The sequence below is a fragment of the Photinus pyralis genome, unplaced genomic scaffold (genome assembly GCF_008802855.1).
Source record: "Photinus pyralis isolate 1611_PpyrPB1 unplaced genomic scaffold, Ppyr1.3 Ppyr1.4_LG2, whole genome shotgun sequence".
In the NCBI taxonomy this organism is placed as follows: Eukaryota; Metazoa; Arthropoda; class Insecta; order Coleoptera; family Lampyridae; genus Photinus; species Photinus pyralis.
Window position 1 is genome coordinate 10,249,328 of NW_022170403.1, and position 8,830 is coordinate 10,258,157.

The window sequence follows — 8,830 nt, forward strand, 5'->3', positions numbered from 1 at the left end:
TTTTATCATTGACTAATACCCCCCCAATTAGTCAATGATTTTATATAAGGTTTTCATTTTGATCAGTTATTTTAACAGTCAATAATCTCGAATGAGCAATAATGAAAATGTTATCAACAGCTCAACACAAAACATATGATTGTAAAAACAGGTTAAAAACAAATTGCAAAACAAATAATTGATTGGAGTAGGTACAACCATCAACGTGCAACAAAACCCTATTGGAAAATTTGCATGGTCTTGCAAAGCAAAATTTAACTTTAACAACAAAATATGTAGATACTATTGAACTGATACTCATATCGCGCACAGCAGTGCTAAACCCAAGAGTTTTTGTTAACAGAGTCCCACCCCTGGAACTCGTGGGGGAAATGCAAGCCTGAGATTCGAGATCAACCACAGTTTTAGATGTTGTAATAGTATTAAATATTTTGGTTACAGTATTCCCATCTCTGGGATTCTCTTTGCAGGGCGAAAATCCGATCACGATAAGGGGCCGAGGAGGAGGACTATGGTTGGTAGAAATTAATTCCTCTCGTTGAGACCTTTCATTAGAGTACCATATGAAAGATAAAACTAGCCCCCCTCCCCTCCTCTTTTGATAAGGAGGCAGAGAGAAGGGTGGTAGTTGATAAAAACAGTCGTTCCTTTTGAGACGACAAAATTTGTTGACGGTCTGGCACACCTTCAAGATATAGGCTACGTATTGCGAAAAATTCCAGGACTCATAAGACCATTCCCCTAAAAGTAGTTGAAAACCGCAGAAGTGGGTCCGGGGCGGGGCGGATCGACAGACGGGCGGGCGGACAAAACGCAAACAATAAATAAACAATAAATAAACAATTTTTTTTATTTCGTAAGAAATCGTGAAAAAAGGTAACATTTTCCAATCGACTTTTTCACAAAAAAAGTCCGGTAACTTAATCACTAAAAAAACTGTTTTTTTCGACACACGCGCCATAAATGTAATATGTGTTGCCTATAACTAGGTACCCTATGAAGCAGGTTTTGGACGAATATGATAATATAACCAAAACATCAATTGATAGTATGAAATTGTTTTTTAGTCCCCAAGATTGATTCTATTTCATAATCTTGTTGCGCCCTCTCCATGTTGGTAGTCACAGCGGGTTTGTGAATAACTAAAAGAAAAATTTGTTCTACTTCCTCTGTCCATTATTTTGTTTAGAATTATACTGTCGAGTCGCGCTATCGACAGCTTCGCATAGGTTATTGTTATGAAATTTTTGCAGATCTGACTGTGGAAGCATTCCCCATCAAACGATCCAATGGAAAAATTTAAATTTATAATCGCACGGAGAAAAAGTATGCAATCTTTAATGGAAAATGTAAAAATTATTTATAAACTTTCCCCTCCACGTAGGTATTTTTAAATGGCAAACTTAAATCGGTGTTTGGATGTGCGTTTCCTGTTATGCGCAGTGTGGAAGCACAAAGGCGACTCCATATTAGTGGTAGGCGGTTGCCGTGCAATAAAAAGTTAGTTTTTGTTTCGGAAGGTGTTGCAGGATTGTGACGTTGTGTTGTAGATTAGAAACGAAATAAATTACTTGCTGGTTTGGGTACGGTTGCTCCGCGGCGCTCGACGAATAAATCGGCGCCTTGTTAACCTATATTATACCTACAACGGCCGTGTGACCATATACAGTGTATTTATTTTTCTAACTTAAATCTTGTTATTCCTTTAATTAAGTAATATGGCTTCGATAACCTTGTTATAGTAATTAGATTAAACTTAATACATAGGGAATATAAGAACAAATTAGTGGTTTGAAATTGAGTACCACACCCAGCAAACCGCGATGGACGTTCTTCAAAGAACTATAAATTATCTATAAGTGCATTCAGTGTTAATTAATTGTGGATGGTAACGAGGTCGAGCCTCGATTTTTGTGCCGAGCATGACCATGGCGTGCTGTCAGTCGGACGAGGTTAGGGAGCAAAAGCGTATTAACCAAGAAATAGAGAAGCAATTACGGCGTGATAAAAGAGATGCACGTCGAGAACTCAAATTGTTGTTGCTGGGTAAGTATCGACACCCCTTAATGCGTTTATTATACAAACACACCATCCATCGGCGATGTTTTATTATTTATATTTCACCCCATGTGATGGGGGAGCTCATTTGTTAAGTATATCCTTGTCTATCATGTGTGTACGGCCTTGAAGAGAAATCTGACTATATTTAGGGCAGTATTTAAACGCAAACAGGATGTCTACGTCCACTTTCCTCTCGAAAATGGGAAATTTCCGTTTACACTCCATAATTTTGTTAATCAAATTTGAAACATATCAATCGAGCGCAGGCTATTTCGTACCTCGAGAAGATTTTAATTATCGTTATCGATAGGATAACCAATTTGTGTATTAAAATTTCCCATCATTTGGTAAATGTATTCAAGATTATATCATTCTGATATATAATTTTAAATTATGTAAGAGTCTATGTTTATTTATCTACACAAATTTTATACCTTGCACTTATTTTTATATGCAAAAAGTAATTTCATAAATTCGTATCACGACGGTCATGTTCACATAATCTACAGGGTGGACACGAAGCGCGGCACTAATTTACACTGTATGTCTCACGAGATATTGACCAAGAAGCTGTTTTACAATCGAAAATTATACCTACCTACGTTGAAATTGTTCATGACCACTTATTCCCTCTTTCAGAAACAAACACAGACCCCCGTAAATAGTTTTAATACATCACGCCACGGAAACATTAAAATTCCGATGTTTGCCTTTCTGGCAACTTTCTGGTACTTTTCGGCGATGTTCTAACATAAAACAATTAGGTCTCAATTTAATCAGGGAAACATTCTCAGAAATTCTCGCATAAATAAGTAATGATTTGTTATGAAAAATGCATACAATTTACTTGGAGGCAATGAGTTTGTACATACTTTTTTTCCATCGAAACTGATCCATAAATAACGATTGTCATTTATTGATTAAAATTTAAACGATTAGAATCGAGCAATTTCAAAGATTTTTTTGACCCGGGTCTCAGAGCAAGCTACCGAACGCAAAAAGAGAATATCTTTATCCGACGGTGTTATATGTCACATTCTTCAAAGTGAAAGTAAAATACGTCTGTGATCTGTGAAGCATCAGATAAAGACGAACGCTTATTTTGAAGGGGAAGAACATCTTTACTCAAGCCGAATCAGGGGCGTAAAACACGTGGTAAGGGCGTCGCACTCGTGCGAATGACTAAAGCGTATTTCTTACGCGCTACCTTCAGCACGTTAAAACAAATTTTACCGTGAGGTCGATGGTGGAATATTACCTACTTATACCATAACTGTCTAAGCGCACTTGGAAACGAAATGTTTAATTGCGCTTTTAATTTAATGTCGTTAGTAGTATCTCCAACTAAAATTTCTCCTCGAATTTCTCCTAAACATCTCTACTCAGAAGAATGCAGTGCAAACTTCGGCGCAAATGTATATGCTTTTGTCTTTAGATCTCCATGTACTATAGTCTATTACATAAAAAGAAAGCACATGGTGCTACTCGCTCTCAGTGAATGAATCCAGAAAACGTTAAAACTGTAGGTACTTATAGTCCGATTCACACTGGGAGTTCAGTATTGGTGTTATGGAAGGTAGCGTTGCCAAATACATATGCTGTCTCAGAAAAGACCAGGGTTGGAGACAGTCCTATAATTCTTTTAGCATAACAATGGCAGGTGTCATTTAGTACAGCTAATAAATCAATACACATCTAGATCAAGGAAATAAGCAATTTATTTATACCACATTGGTACTCAATCATACTTAAATAACGCCCAATTTTTGTAGAATTGTTATGATCGTATACATTACGATAACTGTCTCCCTTACTTACGTGGTTATTTGGTTTTAGTCTCGGTTTTAATTATCCAGCAAGTAGGTACTTACTTATTTTGTGCCGAGTAGGTATTTGTTGAAACAAATTCTTTAGATAGAGTACTTAGGTTAATTAAACAAGTACAAATTGTGCACAACCCTTGTGCAAGTGAAGCGCATTTTTTTAAACACCCCTACGAAATTGCTTCCATAAATAAGAAAGTTGGCACTGCACATGCTACACAAAACCAAATTTGGAAAATGGCGCTACATTTGCTTTTATTCCAAGTGGCTATTTATCAAATTTCATTTGAATGCTTCCATAAATAAGAAAGTTGGCACTGCGCATGCTCAAAACCAAATTTGGAAAATGGTGCTACATTTGCTTTTATTCCAAGTTGCTATGTATGAAATTTCATTTAAATCCCTCTAAAAATAAAAAAGAAAACCAGATTTTGAAACTGGTGTTAAATTTTCTTTTATTCCACGTGGCTAATATTAAATTTCATTTAAATCCCTCCATAAATAAGAAAGTTGGCACTGCGCATGCGCAAAACCAAATTTGGAAAATGGCGCTACATTTGGTGTTATTCCAAGTGGCTATGTATCAAATTTTATTTAAATGCCGAATGGTTATATTTCTTCCAAACGTCCCAATCGCCTAACGGCTCGCCAGTCAACTTCTCCTATCGCCAGTAAAAACTCACTTACCTGGCTAATGATGTAAAATACTATTTCTGTCTTATATCATAACTATGAACATCATGTTGCGTTATAAAAGGTATGCTCGTTCGACTTGGTATGGCATAAGCCTGCTAAAATATACACACGGTAATGTTGCGATGTTTAATGTCTTGAAGGTATTTCGGCAGTCATCCCAATATCTACCATTGGCGACGATCCTGATCGCACGACGGTGTAGCTTGAAGATATACTGGGTGGTGCCTAGCGCGACGCAACATAGGGATTTCAATGGTAATTTCTTTATAGTCAATTACTAGCTCCCCAAATTATTTTAGAAGAGAAAAAAATACTGCATCTGTTCATACCTCGGTTCATACTATTAGTTACGAGGGGTAAACCGCTGCTTGAAGTAGGTGTACAAGCAATTTGAAGTACGCTGAAGTACAATGAAGTACGATGAATTACGTGGAAGTACGCTGAAGTACGTTGAATTCCACTGAAGTACAATGAATTACTTTGAAGTACGGCGAATTTCACAGAAGTACGCTGAAATACATTTCGATTCCAATTTAATGCAATAAATAAAAATGTTTTACGAAAATCGATCTTTGTCTAGTGCAAGGTGAAATAAAGGAACCTAAAACATATATTTTTTTAATACAATTACGTTGATCATTTTTTTAACTCCAATGTAAAAAATTGCATCATACTACAATGATCTTTGATCGAGAGTAGCACCGTTAAGTTTTAAGTTAAGAACATATAGGATTATCTTTTCGCAGTTCTATTTTAAAGACCACTTTGTTAGAATAAGACTTTACGATTTTGCAACTTGCCCGTTGCTTCATTTCGGCTTTTAGGATAATCCCTTATTTGGCAAATTTAAGACTTGTCATTTAGATTACGTGTCACTAAGAGACCTTTTTGAATAGTGTTGTTTTTATAAGAAATAATTTTGTGTCGACCGAGACAGCCGACCATTATCAACAACGTGGGCGACAATGTGCTGATCTCGGTGCAAATTTATTTGTAAAAATGATCAAAGTCCTCGTGTGAGATCGAAGGGACTTCAGCGCATTTTTGTGTGGCAGATCAGTGTTTTATTAGCCAATATTGACTCCACCATCAATAAGATCTTGCCGAAAGCTACCACGTTCACTTTGTCGGTACCATTTTCTCACTTACCGTGCACTCGCAATTCGCGTTTGAAGTTTTGACTCCACCATCAGTAAGATCTCGTCGGGGGTTACCACATTCCCTTTGTCGATACACAGTTCCGACGTCCCGTTCATTCGTAATTCACATTTTGGTAGATTTCGCTAAAATCCCGGCATAAAATCGTATTCAACTTTTGGGTACTTCACATAGCTCGACCTTCTATTAGTGACACGAGAAAGAGAGACCGCGATTCGCGCTGTAAGAAACTTTTGGGCGCCCAAAGTCGACTACCCCTCGAAGCGCGCCGCGCAAAAGGTGGTTTATTTCGCCCCTAGGAAAAAAAAACAAAATTCCGCCACGCAGGAGTTGTGCGCGTTGACAAGATCTTCCCGACGACACCAATTTGAAAACAATCGGAGAAAAACTGTAGAAGAAGATAGATAAAAACTGAAAAATCTCCAGGTTAGTATAATACGCTCGGGGATGGCGTCCAGATGTCGTCGACTCCAAATCTTGTAGCCCCATCCCTAACGTTCTTAATTACACGGCCCCGATAGTTACATGTACACTCCTTGTCTTTTTACAAGCGTTTTTCTACGGGCGCGCATTTACTGCCAGCCAGCCGACCAGCCAGCCAGCCAGCCAGCCAGCCAAAGTGAGATTAAAAGCTACTTTTTACACAAAAAAATTTTTTTGCAAAAATGCGCTAAAAAGTAGCTTTTAATCTCACTTTGGCTGGCTGGCTGGCTGGCTGTCAGCAAATGTGGGCGCGTAGAAGAACTCTTGTAGAAAGGCAACGGGTGTACGTGTATCTACAGGGCCGTGAAATTTGTCAACCTTAGGGACATGGCTACATGATGTGGGGTTGGCGACATCTGGGCGTCATCCTCGAGCGTAGTATACTAACGTGAAGGTTTTTCAGTTTTTTCCTATCTTCTACTACAGTTTTGGTTCGATTCTTTTCAAATTGGTGTCGTCGGAAAGATGTTGTAAACGCGCACAACTCCTGCGTGGCGGAATTTTGTTTTTTGTCCTAGAGGCGAAATTAACGACCTTTTGCGAGGCGCGCGCGCGTCTTCGAGAAGTAGTCGACTTCGGGCGCCTTTTATCTTCCGTTGCGAACTCACGCGGTTTAACGTTTCGTAAATCTCGAATCGCTGTCTCTCTTTCTCGTGTCGCCAATAGAAGCGAATTGCGGGTGGGTGAACGGGACGTCGGAAGTGGCTACCGTCAAAGGGAATGTGGTAGCCCCCGACACGATTTTAACTTTAAAAGCGAATTGCGGGTGCACGCGGAAAATGGGAAACGGTTAGTGAATGTAGTAGCCTTCGACAAGATCTGTTATTGTTGGTTGAGTCGAAAGTGGCTAATAGAATACTGATCTGCCACACAAAAATGCGCTGAAGTCCCTTCGATCTCACACGAGGACTTTGAGTTGAGTGATAAATAGTAAGCTAAGAGGCGCAATTATATGTAAAATTGCGTTCCAGGTTCCAGCTCGCATACAAATTTCAACAAATGAATATGACTTGCACCCATGTTGAGGGAGGGACGGAGGGTGGTAAACGTGTGATTCTTATGCGTGACGTTTAAGCATAAGAATCACACGTTTACCACCCTCCCACAACATGGGTGCAAGTCAAATTAATTTACTGAAATTTGTATGCGAGCTGGTACCTGACTCGCAATTTTACATATAGTTGCGCCTCTTACTATTTATCACTCAACGGTTAAAACATAATGGGATTTTGTAAAAGCGAATATATAAAATCATATAACAAAGTAACATTCGTACTTGATTTGGAAAAAAACGAGGGAATCAAGTACTCGTATAATAACGAGTATACAGACGTATGCTGCGTAAAAACATAGTATATGTCTGTTTACGAGAATATACCAAATTTGGAACAATTAAAATGTACTAACATAGTTATAAGTAGGTTAAATTGCACGAAAACAACTTGAAGTACGCTGAATTACGTGTGAATTACATTGAAGTACGGTGACTTACTTTGAAGTACGGTGAATTACTTTGAAGTACGGTGAATTACTTTGAAATACGGTGAAGTACATTGAAGTACGGTGAATTACTTTGAAGTACGGCAAATTCCGGAAGTACGGGATGTAAGCTGAAGTAAGTGTACAAATTATTACCAGCGGTTTACCCCTCGAGTTAGGCACATTACTCACGAGGAAATTTTGAAGCATACGAAGCCCTTGAGGAAACCCCTTTTGAGGTCGAGTTCTTTAATTTCCGAGTCAAGAAGTGTCATTTTACTGACAAGTTATGTATTAAATTTTACTCGAAATCGTATTTTTTGATATAAAATTTCAATATTCATGTACAACATTTGATTATTATTATTATGTGAATCGAGATGTCTATCTGTCAGCGATGACAGGAGTCATTGTAGACATTTAGCAATGTGACAGATGCGACCGGAAAAGTGACTGTTGCGGCCGGTAAAGTGACAGGCGGCAACAAAAAGTAGCCTGACCTGGCTCTGTCTTGGAAACTAAAATTTCTTGACATAAAGTAGGCATGAAATAGTATATTGTTTACCATGGACGAGAAGTGAGTTTTCGCTGACAAGTCGGAAATTTCCTTACGAGGTGCCTTTACGCTGATCTCACTCGTCCGTGGTAAACCCTAATTTTTTTTTATTAGTATGCTGGAATTGTTTGTATATAAACGGCTAGTCAAGACTCAAGACAGGTATAGAAATCAAAAGAAACCGAGAAGCGGAAAAGAGTTTGAGAAGTAAACTTTCTGTGCCTCTTTTCCGCTTCTCTACACCTAGCCACGAAACAATACTTCGCTGTTTGAATATGATAGGTGAAATATCACATTTGACGTACGTATAAAAAAGTGAAGGTTTGATTTTGGGTAAACTAAAATTTCCTGAAATATAGTGTAAGTGTAATAAAACAATGAACGATTTTAGATTTCATGCTTGCTCCGCCAACTTGTTCAAGATCTTTTGCTGTTTGTAAATTATACCATACAGGTACAACCTTGCTATTTCGTGTTAATTAAAAATTGAAATCAATCAGAGAATAAATCTGCCTAGTAGGTGGATACAATTTACAATATAAAATATTTCTGGTACAATATTTTTACTTTACCG

General features: G+C 38.1%; 1 long non-coding RNA gene across 1 annotated transcript; it reads left to right on the forward strand.

Moving 5' to 3' along the window:
- The first annotated feature begins 1,113 nt into the window (after positions 1-1,113).
- LOC116163669 lies at positions 1,114-1,983 on the forward strand. Its single transcript, XR_004143786.1, has 2 exons — positions 1,114-1,326; positions 1,385-1,983. It is a non-coding gene; the product is annotated as an uncharacterized LOC116163669 (long non-coding RNA).
- The last annotated feature ends 6,847 nt before the right edge of the window (positions 1,984-8,830 follow it).